Source organism: Mustela lutreola, chromosome 10, assembly GCF_030435805.1.
Source record: "Mustela lutreola isolate mMusLut2 chromosome 10, mMusLut2.pri, whole genome shotgun sequence".
Classification (NCBI taxonomy): domain Eukaryota; kingdom Metazoa; phylum Chordata; class Mammalia; order Carnivora; family Mustelidae; genus Mustela; species Mustela lutreola.
In genome coordinates, this window is record NC_081299.1 from 14,432,689 (window position 1) to 14,449,462 (window position 16,774).

The window sequence follows — 16,774 nt, forward strand, 5'->3', positions numbered from 1 at the left end:
AGTCGTCCCCCGGATGCCACGGGCTAGCTTAGCCTCCTGGTCTGCTTGGGCGTCCCCTCGGGCCTCCCCTCTTATCCACATCTGAGATCCAGTGTGGCGATGCCATCACCGAGATGTCCTCTCCATGCCTATTTTATTTTTAGATGTTATAAGAGTGTTAGGGAAGAAAAAAAAAATCCGCTCTCCTGTTCAGACACATTGACATCCCTCTGAAAACGCCCACCTCCTCTGTCACAAAAGGGCCAACAGGTTTTCTACTTTGCCGTACTTGCACTCATCTTCTCCAGGTGCTCAGCCCTGCCCCCTCTCCAACTCATCTCATACCCCATTCCCTCTCACCCCCCTCCACACCGGACAGCCTGGAATGCATCCCGTACCTCCTCCCTTCCAGGCCTTTGCACCTGCTGCTCCTTCTGCCTGGAACCCTTCCCTCTTGTCTCCCTTGTGACTGAGCTCTAAAGGAAGCTCAGCTTGAATGTCAGACGGGGTCAGGCTCCCTGATCCTCATTCCCACGGCATGCAGAACTTTTCTTTTGCAACACATTACACACATTTATAATGACTTAAGAATTTGCAATTATGTATAATAATCTCATCCCTGCTAGACTGAAAGCTTCATGGTGATCAGCCCTGTGTCCACCTTGTTCCCAGTTATCCCCAATGCCTAGCAGAGTTCCTAGCACTTAGTAGGTGCCCAACAAACATTAATTTGTTGACTAACTGACCTACGAAGGTCAAAGGAAAGCTCCCACTTGAGTGCCTGTACTTAACTCTGTGCTATTCTCACAACTGTTTTACAAAAAGAAAAAAAGCAAAACTGCAGCTTGGAGAGGTGATGTGACTTACCCAAGGTGATGCTATGCAGGAGGAAGGAAGGGGGCTGGGATGGAAATCCAGGCTGGGTCCTTCCAGGTCCCAAGGGAACACCCTCTCCTCCAAAACCTCCTCCCCTGGAGGTTGTAAGGGAGAGGTCCTGGCGACAGCCTCTGCCACTGAGGGCAGCCCAGACCTGCCCCAGGCTCCAGAGTACAATCAGCCCAGCTCTTCCGAGGACCCAGTTGCTGTGGGGCCTCCCTCACCTACCCCATCCAGGCGCCCACCGCCCGTCCTAGGCAGGTAAGTCAAGGGCGACCGTGGCGCCTCGGCGCCCTCTAGCGGTGGCAGGAAAGGGCGGCTGAGGGGAGGAGAAGGAAGGGAGGGAAGTGGCTGGGAACCGGTAGGGGAGGGGACAGGACGGGACCTGACGGGGATTGGGGGTGGGGGGCAGAGGAAGAGGAGGAGGGAGAATTAAGGCTAAGGAAGGCGTAGGGCTGGAGCCAGAGGAGACCCCGCAGGGCATTTTTCTTGGCTCCAGAGTCCCTCCTCCTCTTGCAGTGCTCGCTGGGCAGGTGGTCCCTCTGGGTTTCTGCCCTCCGGCTCAGCTCAAGCCCTGGGGACTTCAGAGGGACACCCCTGCCCCACGCAAATGGTTGAAACTCCGTTCTCTCCCTCCAGGCTGGGATAGTCCCTCTGTCTCCTGGGACAGAACTGCTGACCTTCTCCCCCCCAAGACTTCACTCAGTCACTCAGCTGTCGCAAGAGGAGGCACAGCCTCCCTCCCCACCCCCCCGACCCCCGCATCGAGACCTCCACAGTCACAGGGACAAAGGTCCCAGGTCGGGCCCCAGCCCAGCCCACTTCCTCCCCTCCCCCATCAACCTCCCCCAAAATCCCAGCAGCTGCGGTTCCCATGGTACCAGCACCCCCCACCCCACCCCCACCCTAGCACCTAAGAAGAGGCCAAACGTGCAAGGCGCCAGCTCATTTCCCGCCCCCCAACTTCGGTGTAATTAGTGCAAATTAAATTTCACACCCCTTCTACTGAGAAGTCAGAGCTCCCTGGGAACGAAGGCCCACGATTCATGGGGGAACACACTCTGTTCGCAGTGTGCAGACGTGACAGAACATTTCTCAGCCGTGAGTTCTCACGGTTCCCCCAAGTCACCGAGGCAGCCTCAGACATACACGCACGTGCCGCTCAGGGGCGGCGGGGCGGGGGTGGGGGGCGACCCGGGGAGATGGGGAGGCCAAACCCCTCGCCCCAATTAAGGCCTCGGGCGCATCCATCCAGGGCCTGCTTCCCTCCCGCCACCTGCACGCTCACAGGAGACCTCACGCTCAGAAGCCCCGCCCCCCACCAATTTCTCTTTTAACAGGGGGCCCGCATTCCATTTTGCACTGAACCCAGCCAACTTCGTAGCCAGCCCTCCCTCCTGCGTGCATTTATTTGCACAGAAGGATCCGGATAAGCAAAGGAGCACCATACACCTCAGTGCAAAGAACATTAATAGATCCGATCCTGCGCCGCACGCTTTGTAAATGCTTTCTATACTTTAACCCCCTTGAATCCTCACAACAAACCCTACGAGTCACTGCCTCCTACAGTGTTTCTTGAACTTGCCTTTTCAGGTCTGGGAATCCTGTTAAAATGCAGGTTCCGAGCCAGTAGGTCTGGGGAAGTGCCTGTGACACCGCATGTACAACAAGCTTCCAGGGGAGGCCAATGCTACCGGCCCCAGAAGCTCATTTTGAGAAGCAGAGGTCTGATAAAGGCTGCTGCGGTGCAGGGCTCTGGAATGCTTCCCTCAGCCCAACCGGATCTCCCCAGAAAATGCCTGTGAGACTATTTCTTCCTCCTAGTGGAGGGCTCAGGAGGCACAGCCAATGACCCCAGTGACTGGTAGGCAGCGGCTGGTCTCCCTGCCCCAGGCTGGGTTAACCCCGGGGATCATTCAGGCTCCAGGACTCCACACCGGCTGAGCCCAGGCAACCTGTCGGATGAAGTCAGATGAAGCCACCTGGCAGCTTAGCACCTCCTCTAGTTCCACCTGCCTCCCTCATTCCCTTACCATCTCTCCCTAAACGAGCCCCTCGTGTCCCTGTCTCAGGGGCTTTGCAGACACCCTAGCTAGCCAGCAAGCTACTATCCCAGTCTACGAACAAACTGATGGACCAGGAGGTTAACTTGCCCAGGACTTACAAGCAACAGAGAGAAAATATGAACCAGCAGCCTTGTTCCGCTGCATGAGGCCGCCCCGGAACGCGTGTCTATACCATGTCAACCATGTTTGTACTCACATGCATATACTCCTGTGAACACACCTGCTTGTGTGCACATCCACACACACACGGCGTTTTCTGCACGATACCGACACTCGGGCACGTAAATGGCTAACAGTCCCTTCCGACATCTACTCACACACAGGGACACCAGCACACACACGCACACACCCCCGACACCCACATCCCCCGAGACACAGATGTGCAGAATCTCTCCTTCACTCAGTGAGCAAACGAAGGATCTCACCTGCACCTGGACATCTGTCCATCAGACTTCAACTCAGACATCACCCCACCTCCCCCCAGAGCCCTCCCTGTCTCCCTGAGATTAGGTCTGGAGCCCCTCCTCCCAGCTCCCTAAGCTGCCACCCTCACCCCTGTTCGCAAGTTTGTCTCCTCAGCTGCTCTGAGGGCTCCCCTAGGGCCGGACACACAGTACAGGACCTGGCCCACAGCAGGCACTCAGCATATATTCCCTGAACATTTCACCCGCTCTGCCATTTCCCAGTCTTGTGGCCTCAGACAGGTTCCTTCCCTTTCTGGAGTTCCTCATCTCCCAGGGACATGACACTGGGAGCTGATGGGTCCAGTCCAGACATTAGGAAGGCACCAAAGATTTCCCCCAGGAAAGAAAGGGACATTGAGTAGAAATTGGAGGGAGGAACGAGATTTAGCCAGGAGGAAAGGGAAAAGGAGAGCGGTAGGCAAATGGAACAGCACGTGCAAAGGCCCGGGGGAAGGGCTTTTTCAAGAAGAAACCCACTCAAAGGAGAAACCCATATGTCTGGAATGTGGGGAGAATTCTCCGTGAAGAGGCAGGATTGATGCTGAGGGGCCACAGTTTGGATTTCATCCTGGGACCGATGAAGAGTCCTTGAAAATTTTAACAGTGATATGTGATCTGCGTTTTTGAAAGGGCATCCAGACTTCTATGAAGAGACTAAATCCAGATGAGGGTGGGGGCCAAGGGAACAAGAATGGAAGTGGGGGGTAATTTTTTTTTAAGTAGGCTCCACATCTGGTGTGCTGCCCAATGTGGGGCTTGAACTCGCAACCCTGAGATCAAGACCTGAGCTGAGATCAAGAGTCAGCCACTTAACTGATGGAGCCACCCAGGTGCCCCGAGAAGACCATTTGGAAGACTGTTGCCAGCAGCCCGGTGCAAGATGATGGTATCTCGGACTCGGGTGGGATCAGTAGAACCAGAGAGAAGTGGACGGTTTAGAGGTATTTGGAAGGCAGAATCAAGAGGCAGCTCAGATATGGAAATGCAGGGAGAAGGAAGAGTTGGTGAGACACCCCTCGCCTCAGACAGACCTCCATTCTGACAGATCCTCCTCACCCTGCCCCACCCATCCCCATCAGAAGCCAGGGAGCCACTCCCTTTACTCGCCTCTGGTCTACTCTCTTCACTTTTATTGGCCATGGCCAATCCCACATGAGCTCAGAGCCAATTCGGTCACAAGGCTGTTGCTGCAGCCAGCTGGTCCTTCAAGGCCTTGAACTCCTGTCCTTTCCAGCCTCTTCTCCAGGCAGCGCTCTCCCACAGCACCCAATACAGAGACACCAGTCCACAGGGGTCTAAGTGCCCCCCCTCCCCCACCAGCTGCAGCAGAAAGGGCCCCTGGACTGAAAGTTCTTACTCTCACTCGCCACCCACTTGCTGTGTGGCCCTGAGGAAGTTGCTCTCTCTTGTTTCCTATTTCTGCATCTATCAAGGAAAGGATGGAGTGCAATGATCTCTAAGGATCTGGCCAATCAGAGCACGAGACAGATCTTCTAAGATACAGTGATTGGTCCCAGACTGGCCCGAGCTGAGCCAATAAGAGTCCGTCCTGGGACTTTGATTGAAATTATAATAAACATCGCCCTTGCTGCTGAGGTTGCTGGCTGGCAGCGTGTGAGCTTAGAGATAACAGGTACACCTGGGAAGAGAGTCTGCCTTAGAACGAAGCCAATATTTATCCCTAAGGATGTGGTTCAAGTACCTGGATCTAGCCATGCCTGAAATTGGTTACATGGGCTAATAAATTTCCCTCTTTGCCTAAGCCAGTCTAAACTGCACTTCTGATGCTTGTCTCCAATGGAATCTTGACAGGTATAAGTCTTTCCACTCAAATGTATTATATCATATTTAGTGCTTTCTCCTGTGATTCATTTAAGATGCCTTCCCTGTTCTCAGCTGAAATCTCCCAATCCTCCCATCTTTGAATGTAGCTGAGGTGCCTCCTCTTCCAAGAAGCCTTCCATCACCATCCTGGTCCATGCTGATTCTTCTGTGTCTGGAATTTCTCAATATATGTTTCTCAACATTAATCCTTTAAAAATCCCACTTAATGAAAGGATTGTATGGTCAAACAAGCCTGGGAAACACTGCATGCTATATCCTCCTTCTGAGGGATTCGCTGTCCTGAGCCTATTAAGAATTCTGAGGGGCAACTGGGTAGCTCAGTCAGTTAAGCATCTGCCTTTGGCTCAGGTCATGATCTCAGAGTCCTGGAAGGAAGCCCGGCATCAGACTTCCTCCTTGGGAGGGAGTCTGCTTCTCCCTCTCCCTCTGCCCTTGCCCGCCTCCACACACTCCCCCCCTCCCCGCCAGCTAATACTGTCTCTCTTTCTCTCTCTATCTCAAATAAATAAATAAAAGCTTAAATTAAAAAAAAAAAAAAAAGAATTCTCAGTTCTAATGTGAAGAAAAAAATTCACATTATGTTTCACAAATTTATTTCCTTCTTTTCTCGTGGGATACCTAATAACCCCCGACAGGACAGTGTTCGGGGTCTTACAGGGTAAACACTACTTCATCCTCAACTTCCATGGATTCTGCCTTTATGCCTTCTGGGGGTACTTTTCAGATCAATTTCCCTAGTGCTTATTAAATGCCTACTGCATGCCAGGCCCAGACCAAGGGGCTGAGAATGAGTGAATGGGCAACCATTTCCCAGACTGGGAGGACCCTGCAGGTTGAGAGACAGCCATGCCTGACTGCACAAGTCTGACCAGGGCCCACCAATGCCATGTGACCTCGAGCAAGTCACTCTTCCCCTCTAAGCCTCAATTTCTCCATTGATAAAATGAGAGGATGGGATGTCATGGTCTCTGAGGATCTGGCCAACCAGAATACCAAATCCCCAGGGCTGCAGTCACTGGTTCCAAGCTGGGCACGAGACTCAAGGTGAGCCAATGAGAATCCATCCTGGCACCCTGGGGCCCTTCAGGAAGTCAGCTGCCACAGGAAATCATAAGGCAAGTATGGATCTGAGTACAGGAGTGTATTTTTTTGGAGCGGGGGTGGAGGGCAAGGTCCACAGCTCTCAGTACATTCCCCAGTGCCTCCCTGACCCAAAGGAGGTTTACAAATGCTGGCAGTAATGAAAATTCAGTAACAGGAGACTGTTCCGGTGAGGAGCTTAAGACCCGTGTGAAAGGGCAGGGGATGAAGGTTCTGAGTGAATGAACTCGCTCAAACCTCTTTGAATGCCTTTATGTTCACCAGGCTGGGGGACGGTTTTCATCACCTGGCAAGTAAAGACTTTGTCTCCGATGAATTCCAATGGCTCTACTTAATAAGCTATGTGTCTTCAGGCAAGTTACTTAACTTCTCTGTGCCTCAGTTTCCTAATCTTATAAAATGAGGATGCTTTATGGTCTGATGTCATAGGGGAGGATGAGATGAGATCACTCAGGTCAAGGTCTTAGTCCAGGGACGGACACAAGACAAACGTGAAATAAAGGTCAGCTGGTGTGATCGCAGCATTGTGTAAATCAAGCAGAAAGAAAAGTCCTATGTGAAGAGAAGAGCAAGGGTTCGTGCTCCTTGGGCCCATGGTAGCAGCTTCCAAGCTGGCTCCCAATGATCCCCCCTCCCTGGTTTCGGGTCCTTGTGTAATCCCCGCCCCTTGAGGCTGTACTGGACCTAGTGACTTGCTTCTAACATTAAAAAAAAAAAAAAAAAAAAAAGGCAACAAAAGTATTGGATGTTGCTTTCAAAACTAGATGACAAAAGACTGCCTTCTATGCTGCCTGCTTGCCCTCTCTGGCTCCCTGCCACGCTCGCTCTGTTGGAAGCCAGCCGCCATGTTGGGAGCAGCCCCATGGCGGAGGTCACGTGGCAAGGAACAGAGGGCCAAGAACTGAGGACCTCCATCCAATAGCCCCCAAGGAACTGCATTCTACAACCACAGGTGGGCTCAGAAGCAGGTCTTCTCTCTGTTGAGCCTTGAGAGGATGCAGGTATAAGTCCTCCCCAACAGCAATTGTGAGATACTAAATGTTACTGTTGAAAGCCACTAAGGTTGGGGGCAATTTGTTACACGGTAACAGGGAATTATTATCCATCTAGTAACAGATAACTGATACCCTAACAAAAAAGGAGACTTTTTTTTTTTTTTTTTTTTTTTTTTTTTGGCTCATTTAACTGGAAAGTCTAGGAGTGGAGTTTGTTTCATGTATGGCTGAATCCGAAGGCTCAAATGTCAACAGGCATCCATCTTTGTTTGGGTTTCTAGGAGAACAGGCCTGAGACAAGGACCCGGATGCCGGTGGTTTATTTGGGAGGGAATTACAGAAAGCAGGAATGGGAGAAAGAGGGGTTTGAGACAAGCAAGAAGGAAAGTGGGGAGAAAGAGTGTGTTTCCACATTTGCTGTGATAGGCAACATGGGCTGGACTGCTCTGCAGTCTCTGAGAAGCGTGTTGCCTCCCAGCATTGTCCTTCTGAAGAGCAAGAGTGGGGGGCATTGACACTGTGGCCCCTCACTACACTGGCTGAGAGGGGCCTGGAAGGGATTTAACCTCCCGAGAGGCAGGGCTGCACCTGTGCTCTGGCTGGGCGGGCTCCTCGGCTCCTGAGATGCTCGAGGTGGATGCTGGGAGCTGGGAGCATCTGCCCACTACCTCCTGGTTTCTCAGCTCCCCTCCTCAGATCCCTGCAGCATCAGGCATACTCTCCCCCAGGGGCAGCAACACTGACATGGGCAGTCCTGGGCTCTCCTCTACAGCTCAGCAAGGCTTGGGGATGGAGCCTGTCTTTCCCCATAGAGGCAGCAAATGTCTTAGGATCGGGTTTCATTGGACAAGAAGGATCCCATGCTCGCTGCGTCAGCTGACCAGGGGTCTTGACCTATCCTTGGAGCCAGGGATAACAGCCATAATGACGTCTGTTAAGTCTACATGAGTCTGACTCCTATTAGTGGTTTATGAGATCCATATATTAGGTGATAACTAGACTTTTTTAAATAAATGTAGTAAAACAGTGGTTCTCAAACTTTAACTGCTTCAGAACCACCCACAAGCCTTGTTAAAAAACAGACTGGTAGGCACTACTCCAGAGTTTCTGTTTCAGCAGGTCCAGGATGACACCCAAGAAATTGCATTTCTAACAAGTTTTCAGGTGATGTTCATGCTGCTGGTCCAGGGACCACACTTTGAGAACCACCGGGATAGACGGTATCAGAGGCCACTGTATGTCATAAGGCTAACCTCTGTCCCAGTGACTTATGAGTGTGGACGCAGGGTCACCATGTAAAAGGCACTTCCTACTGAAATCTTCCCAGTGCCATGAGATTAAGTAATTTGCCCAAAGTTGTAAGTAAGAGCACAGTGGCTTAAAGGCAGGTCTCATGGGCTTTGAACCATAACACTAAACAACTTGCCACGGAACCACACACAAGAACTCAGGATTTGGGCTGGTTGTCAAGTTGTGCTTGCCTCATGAAGAAGCAAGGTACAAAATAAGCCTTTATAACAAATCGACCCCAAAATACATTGGCTTAAACAAGATAAAAGGTCACTTCTCTCTCATATGACAGCTTACAGGTACATATCCAGGACAGCTCTGCCAGCCTCCACATGTGGCTTCTCTCCTGGGATCTAAGGGGTCTTCAGCAGTAGGAATAGGAGAAGGGAACTCCACTCCTTTTAAGGGAACACCCAGAAATTGCCTAAGGCACTTTCATTCCCATTCCCATTGGCTATATCCCAGTCACATGGTTGGATTAACTGCAATGGATTCTGGGAAATGTAGTCTCGAGCTGGGGGACCAGAAACACTGGAGACCACTGGTGGACTCTCCAACACCAGCCAATGTGGCCCAATGTGCCCCCAGGGGGAAGGAGTACAGTCCCTAGAAGGACCCCTAAGGACCCCCTAAGGGGGTCTTGTAGTGGAATCCCCTTCAGAGGACAGGATGGTGGCCCAGCCTTAAACCCCAGAGACAGGGGCCAGCCACCTTCTCCAGCACCCCTCTGTGGATCTCATACTGAACTCCGACCCAGACCATTCTCTGTATTCTAATAGGTTTCTACAGACAGCACATTTTCCAGTTTATTACATCGTGTCAAGTAGAGCTTTCGATTTTAAGCTTCAAAGTTTATTTACGTAAAAGATGTTTGCTTTATCAAAAAGGATGCTGCTGTGTGGATATTAATAAAGCCATGTACCTCCAGCCAACAAAGTGATCTGTCTGGCTGAAGGGGGTTGAGACCGTTAGACTTTATGCCGGAGCTTATTTTTACGGGCCCTGCCACTGAACTTCACCCCTCACCCCCCCTGTTTCATTCCCAACCACAGATGCTTCTTTTTCTAATCTTTCAAAAAAAAAAAAAAAAAAAAAGGCAGTGACTCACAAACAAGAACAGATTTCTCTTGCTTGCAGAAAAGGTAAATTGCTGGCAGAAATAAATTTGCAGATGCTAGAATTTCACAGAAAGGAGCTCATTGGTGGAGAGGGTTTAATATGAGCCCCCCCATCCCACCTTCCCCTTCGGAACTCTACCCTCCGGTCTTCCCTACTGAGCCCAGCGGGGTGCTGTTGGGGCCTGGCTGCCCCCATGTTGGGCGGGGCCCAGAGGTGGGCTCCACCTCTGAGAATGACTCCCCTGTTTATCTCCAGGTTTGTCCCAGTTCCTGGGCCTGGGATTGGGCCTGGGGGCCCCTGAGGTGGAGGACTCCTCTGTATCCCGGCTCCGCACAGTACACCGACCTCGATTTATGTGGGTTACTCCCAGCCCGTGGATCTGTGGCCTGGCGAGGAGAAGGCCTGTGGGACCTGCCCAGGGCCTGTGGGAGGGGGTTCCTCACTCAGGCTGACTGTGGAACCCAGGTCAGCAGGAGACAGGCTCAGACAGGCTCTCAGGCTTCACCCTCCTCCTGAGAGTGAAGGCCCTGGGGTAGGGTCTGGAAAGTTCCCTGTCTGAGACAGAATTCATGGCAGAGGGGTTTGGGGTCAAGACTGCGGTTTCCCAAGCAACGTTGTGTGCTCTCACCATGCCAGGCCTCCACGGGCATCTCCCCCAGTCCTCACAGCCACCCCAGGAAGGGAGTGTACCCATTTTACAGATAAAGAAACTGAGGCACGGGGAGGTGGGGAGAAGCCACTCGCCCACACTCACATGCCCTCTAGGGACAGACTAGGGATTCAAACAGACCCTGCAACTGGTACCCTTTTCCTTCAGACCTGCCTTCTCTTTCTCCCTCTCAGTCGCCCCCTCCCACCCCTCCCCCGCCAACTCCCCCCCATCCCCACTTCACTCCTCTCCTGGAATCCTGACTTCCTCCTCCTCTCCACTGCTCTTTTCACACTTCATAGAGAATCCAAGGGAGAACATGAGAACATTTTCCAAGGAAAACAATCGTAGAGGAGCCAGAAGTGGGGGTAGGAGGATCTTGGAGCCCAGCAGAAAACACTCAGCTCCCCACAGAGGCAAAGGCCTCAGAGACACAGGCCACGGGAGACATGGGACTCTCCCCTCCTCCCGCCAACTCCCGCAGACAAGTTAGACTTGCAGTGCCCAACCACATACCCAGAACCACTTCCACAACTAATATTTTTTTTAAGATTTTATTTATTTATTTGAGAGAGAGCACACAAGCTGAAGCAAAGGCGGGCAGAGGGAGAGAATCTCAAGCAGACTCCAGGCCGAGCACCGAGCTTGATGTTGGATTTAATCTCACAACCCTGAGATCATGACCTGAGCCAAATCAAGAGTAGGACGCTTAACCAGCTGAGCCCCCAGGAGCCCCCACAACCAGATTTTTAAATGTCTAATATCCCTACACGTCCCTCTCATGCCCCAAATCTCCTCTATTGATCATTGGTTTATTTAAGCTTCTAATTCCTATTAAAGCCCAACTATCTGCACTCCCTCAACCCACTGCTCTCGTAGAAGGGGTTAGTCATTTACACTGTATTGTGAGTAAATCTTTGACCCTTCCCTGGGAGAGGATGTGACCAGGAGAGGTTAAGCCCATGGGCTCTCTCGATGTCCACTCTTCTCCGGTGGCCAGAGGGATCTCAGGCTGCATCGTCGCCCAACTCTCCAGGGCTGCAAGGTGTCAGATGTGGCCAGTAGCCATCCCGGATCTTGTCAGGTGCCTCCCCACACTCATTCCTAGTGTGGCAAAGGCCTGACGGAGGTCCCCACAGGCAGCAGATGGCGAGCCAACTTCTGCGTTGCCATGGCAGCCCTGGAATAGGGGTGCGGAGACCATGCTGTGTCTTATGCCCTAGATTGCAAGAGAGCACATGGGTGGACTGATTCAAGTTTCCACCGTTATCATTCCCTCCCAGGTGGCTGCTGGAGTCTCTGGCAAGATGGGGAAGTGGCTGGGGGCCCAGCACCTAGAGGCCAACACACCTGGACTCGAGGCCACCTAGCTCCTTCCTTCCTGGCCGGAACAAGGCCAGCTGTAAGGTCAAATGCAACCAAGGGGCTTCCAGGAGCCCACACCCACCCCACCCCCTGCATGGTGGTTCAAGGACCTCTTATTTGTGGGACCCTCAAATACAGCATGGGTCCCAGAGGCTAAAAATCTTTGGGGGCCAAAGATGAAGGGGTAGGTTGGCCAAGAGAAGCCCCCCAGGACCTGCTTCCTCCATCTCTGCCAGTAGGAGAAGCAGGGGCCCAGGTCGCTGAGCGGTACCAGCCTCCAGTGCAGGACACAGCCTGAGGGACGCCACCTCCCTCCAGCTCCCTCCAGGCAATCTCCATGCCCTGGACCTGTTTGAGCTGTGCAGGTAGGAACCCCAGATGCAGGCCCTCAGGCAGGAACTTCCCCAGCCGAACCCCAGAGCCAACCCCCCACTTCTGAACACTGACCACTGCACATTTACCACATGTATAATAAACGGTGTGTTTGTGTTGTACACGTACACACCTGCACACACACCCAATGTGCATGCACTCAGTTCACACACAGTGCACACAGAGTGGATAGTAAGTGCTCAGGGTGTGAGCTCGGCATGCCTCTGCCCCAGGGCCCTGTTACCTACCAATGCATGCACACACATGGTGCATAATTTGTGCACACACCTCACGCGTGGGAGGCCCACACATCGGACAGAAACGGGTACGGTGAGAACTTAGGAGAACACACCCACACACCTACCGGCCATGTCCCCAGCGAGCGCATGGAACAAACAACACGTGCATACGTCCCCAGCACCCGCACAGGGCCGGCGCAGGGAACCACCCCTTGTCTCCTCCCTGGAGACAAGCTAAGACCTGGAGGGTCATCCACAGAGGCAGGTTGGGGCCTGGGTGATCTCTGACTCAGCATCTGTGCAGCCCCTATACACAATGAGGTCAGCGACCAGTTCCCCTGGAGAGGACCCAGGAGCCAGTGTCTGGGCCACAGCCAGGCCCTGCAGTCCTGTAATCATCGGGCACAGAGGTGGGGCCAGAGGACCTCGCCAGGGAGGTTCCCGGAGTCAGGCTGAGGCCTAGGGTGGGGTGGGCTCCACAGGGCCTGGGGAAAGGCGGGAAGGAAAGCAAAGCAAAAAGCTCCAGGATGGGGCATCAGGAGGCCTGGGTTCTAGGCCTGGCTCTGCTTCTGCCCCATTGGGCCCTGCCCCGATGTCCCCGTGGATACCCAGGGGTGGGACCCTAGGTCCTGCTGCCCCCTGTGAATACTGAAGCCTGTGTCATAGAGGGTCACTTGCCACCTGCACATCCTGACCCCAGTACACAGGGTCCTCCATGGCCAGGGACCCGGTCCCATCTCTCTGGGAGCTCTTCTGCACCAGGCCTGGGTGGGCTCATAGGAGAGTCGTTGAGAGGCTTTGCCACCCAGGGAGAGGGAGCCTGCCCCTTCCGTGTGGCCTGGGCAGGACAGGGTGTGGGAACCAGCTGAGTCTGCTCTTTTGAGCCCCCTGGTCAAGGACACACATACCTCTTAGGGGCATGACCCCCTTAAATCATGGAAAGCGCTCCAGGCTACAGGTCAGAGCACGTGGGTTCTGGCCACAGACATTGTGTGACCTTGAGCAAGTCCCACACTTGGTCTCAGCTCTGCTGTCTTTAATCTGAGGAATCTGACTTAGAACTGGTCTCCAAGGGGCACCTGGGGGACTCAGTTGGTGAAGCATCTGCCTTTGGCTCTGGTCATGATCTCAGGGTCCTGAGATCGAGTCCCCCATCAGGTTCCCTGCTTAGCAGGGAATCTGCTTCTCTCGCTCCCCCTGCTTGTAATCGCTCACTCGCGTGCTCTCTCTCTCTCTCTCTCTCTCTGTCAAATAAATAAAATCTTAAAAAAAAAAAAAAAAAAAAAAAGAGGGGCGCCTGGGTGGCTCAGTGGGTTAAGCCGCTGCCTTCGGCTCAGGTCATTATCTCGGGGTCCTGGGATCGAGCCCCACATCGGGCTCTCTGCTCAGCAGGGAGCCTGCTTCCCTCTCTCTCTCTCTGTCTGCCTCTCCGTCTACTTGTGATTTCTCTGTCAAATAAATAAATAACATCTAAAAAAAAAAAAAAACAACAAAACTGGTCTCCAAGGGACATCCATTCCATGTCACCATGAGCAGCAAATGGTTCCCCAAGACTGAGGCCTCCTAAGCACCCCTAAGGAAGGCCCCAGGCCAAGGCCTTTGTAGCCACCACCTCAGCGTTGAGGAAGGTGCTCGTCAGAGCCCCAGTTTATAGATCAGGGCCGGACAGCTTAGTTAAGGACCGAGGTCACAGCCCCAGTCCATAGCAGAAGAGAGACTCAGTCTCACCTTACCTGACTGCAGACCTTAAACCCCTAAAAACTATACCATAGGCACAGTTTCTCTAAGTGCTTTACATGCATTAACTCAATCCACAGGCCAAACCCAAAGATGGGTTCTATGATTCGCTAGATTTTAGAGAAAACAGAGGCCTCCCTGTGAAGCAATTTGCCCGAAGCCATGCAGCTAGAAAGGGGGAAAGCTGGAATCAAAAGCACAGATAGGGGTGCCTGGGTGGCTCAGGGGGTTAAAGCCTCTGCCATGGGCTCCTAAGGTCATGAGGTCATGATCTCAGGGTCCTGGGATCCAGCCCTGCATCGGGCTCTCTGCTCAGCAGGGAGCCTGCTTCCCTCTCTCTCTCTCTCTCTCTGCCTGCTGCTCTGCCTACCTGTGATCTCTGTCAAATAAATAAATAAAATCTTTAAAAAAAAAAAAAAAAAAGCACTGATGACAGTGTCCGTCTAGAGCTTGAGGCCTCAAGCGTGGCACGGAGCCCATCCTCCCCTTCCCCCCACCCCCTGCAGTCAGAACAACAGACAGTCCCCAGCAGAGGTTGAGCAGTGGGTCAAGCCACACTTTTCCCACTGGCCCTGGGTATCCCTTATCTGCTAACGTAAAGCCGAGTGACAACCACGAAACAATACACACTTATCCCCTCTCTCAGCAGCGCATGAGACAGCCGGGTGCTGCTGCTGCTCTGGGCCGGGCTGGGCCCCCGTCGGCTTGCCTCCGGGAGGGCCTGTCCATTGCTGGCGGCTGGGCTGGGCTGGCGTGTCCAGGGTGGTCTCTCACCTGGCTGGCGTGTCCAGGTCTCTCACCTGGCTGACAATTAGTGGGCTGTCAGTGGGGATGAGAGAAGTGACTGGGCCACCTGTCTCTCATCCTCCAGCAGGCTCACAGGCTAGCCCAGAAGTGCCAGCGGGACGGTCTCAAGGGTCAGGGGGAGGGAGAGACCATGAGTGAGATGAAGGACTAGACAGGGAGGGAGAGGAGGCAGGCTTGGGGCCAGCACCGTGCACTTTGCATTAGCCCAAGCTAAGCATCAGGACAACCAGAGCCATGGGCTAGGGATGGAGACCCCACCTCCAGAAGGGACAAGGTGCAGAGTCATTTGTCAAAGGCATGCTTACAGACAGAAGGCAAGAACGGGGCACACTTTCACAATCCATCCGCTACACCACGTGTCTGCTTTCCAGTTTTATTGTGACACACCTGCTCCTTCTATCAGAGTCATAGAAAATCAGAGCTGGGACCGGGGAGCTTAGACATCAGCTCGTTCCCAGTCACCCATTCTACAGATGAGGAGCCTGAGGTCCCAAGAAGGAAGGAACTATGCCAGGGGTTGGCGTCCCCTGCACTTTTCCTTTGGTTCAGGGAGCAGAGCAGACTGGCATCCTTCTTGTGCCTCTCAGCTGCTGGTGGCCTCGCTACCATCCCACTGAGCTGGTGCTTGGCACCCGGGAGGCTGGTTCCCATCTCAGCCCCCACCCTCTCCTGCTATCCAGTGAGTCACACCGAGCCCTGACATTTGTGTAATTGTCTTCCATGTACAAAGTGCCTTCACCCATTACTCAGTCCTCACGATCACCCTAAAGGGGGGGGGGGGGCAAAGCAAGAATAACAGCCACCCTTAGCACTCACCAAGCACATTCTAAGGGGCACACATTGTTCTAGGTGCTTGGCATATATTAACTCATCCCACGGAGGAAGGCATGATTGTTATTCCCGAATTACAGACGGGGAGAGTAAAGTTTCATTGAGGTGAAGAGGCTTAACCAAGACCACATAGCTGGTAAGTATGGGAGCGGGGACACAAACCGAGGTCAGTCTAGCATCTGACCACAGTCTATGCCAAGTCATCAGGGTGGCCCGGAGAGGTACCCGGCTCCTATTTTTATCTCTCCAGGGTTCTGGCCTGGAGTGGGGCTGGGAGAGGAGCTATGCACCAGCCCACATGGAATCGGGGTAGCAAGGAGATAGAGAGCCTAAGAGCTTGGCACATGGAGCTCAGCCACCTGAGATCAAATCCTGGTTCTGTCGCCCAAGAGCTGTGTGACTTTGGATGATACATGTAACTTCTGTGCACCTCAATGGTCCAATCTATAAAATGGGGATGATGATACTCAAACTCATCTCCCGACCTGGCTTGTGAAGATTAAATGAGTTACTATATAGAAGACAATTAGCAGCGCATAGTAAATGCTCAATAAACATCGTCTATTATGATATCTGCCTATTACATCACTATCTAAGCCTCTTGGCTTCCGGGATGCCAGACTGACTGCCTGAACCAAAGCTAATGTGTCAGGTCCCCAAGCTGCCCTGCGGGGCTTGAATCTTTCGGCAGGAGGGCTGGGAGGCAGTCGTCCAGGGCTCTGCTCTTCTGCCTTCACATCCCCTGAGGGCCAGGTCCCGACTTTCGGAGACTCCAGTGCCATAAGAAGAGTGTGGGGCTCCCCATGCTGTATCAGTCCAAATAAAAACAACACCATAAGATAGAAGGAGCACAAAGAAGTTCACCAGAGACCTGATTTGGGGGATGAGGAGCCCGTGAGTGCTTTGTCGGGGGGTAACGTTTGAGTTTATTTTCCTGTCTCCATCTTGTTGGCATCTTGAGGAAGTGCTTGCTCCAACTTGGCACCTTCCTGCACGGGGCTCTCAGAGGGCCTGAGGAGTCCGTAGGCACCAGGCTGGG

At 53.0% G+C, this 16,774-nt stretch overlaps 1 long non-coding RNA gene across 2 annotated transcripts in view; it reads right to left on the minus strand.

The window, feature by feature from the left end:
- Nucleotides 1-1,126, minus strand: part of LOC131809507 (uncharacterized) — a 58,346-nt gene extending 57,220 nt beyond the window's left edge. For both annotated transcript variants that reach the window (XR_009345214.1, XR_009345215.1), the window contains exon 1: nt 847-1,126. This is a non-coding gene — a long non-coding RNA (uncharacterized LOC131809507). The remainder of the gene's footprint in view (nt 1-846) is intronic.
- Between the last annotated feature and the right edge of the window lie 15,648 nt (nt 1,127-16,774).